Here is a 1,702-nt window from a genome sequence, read left to right as displayed (position 1 = left end):
ATTTTCAAGAGTGATGTTGATATTAAGAGTTTATGAAATTACTCTTATTGATAGGAAATTGTATCATCATAATGAGGTTTATCTTGGTGATGTTGATGTTTATGAAATGACTCTTATAAGAGTGATGTTGATGTTGTTGCTAATGATTGAAGATTATAATATAAATACTGATTGGAGTGAAAAAAAATAGATATAAATGTTATTATTATGATGAAGTAAGATTATATGCTGATGCAAATCAGTGATTCGAATTATTTGAAGTTTAAGAAAAATATAATATCGTACATATTAGTGGTTCAAACGTGATTTTGTTTTGAAGTCTATAGAACTTGGAGATAGGTGAAATATATTTGATATATATGCAATTGATGGAGTTAATTGTGATTTCACTTTATTAAAGTGAGATTTGGTGTATGTTAGGAAAATACGAATATAAAGTGTATCATATCATATAAAATTGAATATATGATATTTGAAGTTTTCTTGTGGATTTATTGGTGATGGAATTGACTAGGTTGAAGTTTAGAGTTACTAAAAGTTATGTATGAATAATTGTTACAGTGATGTGGATATGGATAAATGATGAAGTTTATGGAGAAATGATGTAGTTAATGGAAGGAAACATTAGAATCTGCGGTCTTATGATGATTATGAGGAATCTTGATGATTTGAAATAATTTCGTAATCTTGAAAATGGTTTTGGAAGGAAATTAAGATAGATTAGAGAACGTGAATTTCGAGGACGAAATTTCTTAAGGTGGGGAGAATTGTTACGTCTGTGTCTAAATTTCTAAAATTTATATTTTGATATTAGTATATATTATAATTATTGGGCGTGTGATTATTATTTGGTGCTATAGGAAAAGTTTGGAGTTAATTTGATGGGTTTATGTGTAAATTAAAAGTTTAGGGTAAGTTTTAAAAGATTATATAAAGATGTAGGACCAAAATGGATATTCACCAGATTTGGTATATATAAATCGAAGAGGCAGAGATTATCTATCTTTTCTTTTCTTTTTATATTCTTTTTAAATTTATCAGTTTTCTCTGAACCGTTTCTCCACCGTTTCTTTGATTTACGAAAATTCAATCGTCCGAATCACTCGAAATTGGAACCATAGCATCCTTATATATAGATCTAAATCCTAACCGAAGAGTTTTTGAGTTTCGGAAGTGTTTGGAGGGGAAAACGTCTTAGACAGAATTTAGAGGAGAATCGATCGGGTGTATTTTCTTTAATTAGCAGCCAAGGTAAGTAACTATCAACTATATTTTGAGTTTTATGTATATAGATATATATATAATCAAAGAATTTTCAGACAGTGATATTTTAAGGTTATGCAGGAATTTTATAAAATTGAGATTTTTCACGATTTTGCTTTTTATTGTGAAATTATGGTTCAAATGAAGCTATTGACTATGCTACTATGTGATTTTCAGATTTTACTTGATTATGTTGATGTAAGGCTTAATTTGGTTGATTTACATATATACATATATGTTTTTGGTTTCAATGTATATATATATATATATATATATTGAATAAAATGAATTTGATGATTTCTTACGAATTGTTTTTGGATTGAGAAATCTGTTGCGGTTATTGTTGTTATTATTTTGGATTGAAGTCCAAATATGATTTTCATGAGTTGTGATATTTTGACAGATAAAATGGTTTTGTCCATCTAGGATTGTCCGGGGT

Source organism: Euphorbia lathyris, chromosome 5 (genome assembly GCF_963576675.1).
Source record: "Euphorbia lathyris chromosome 5, ddEupLath1.1, whole genome shotgun sequence".
Classification (NCBI taxonomy): Eukaryota; Viridiplantae; Streptophyta; class Magnoliopsida; order Malpighiales; family Euphorbiaceae; genus Euphorbia; species Euphorbia lathyris.
This window is presented reverse-complemented; position numbering follows the sequence as displayed.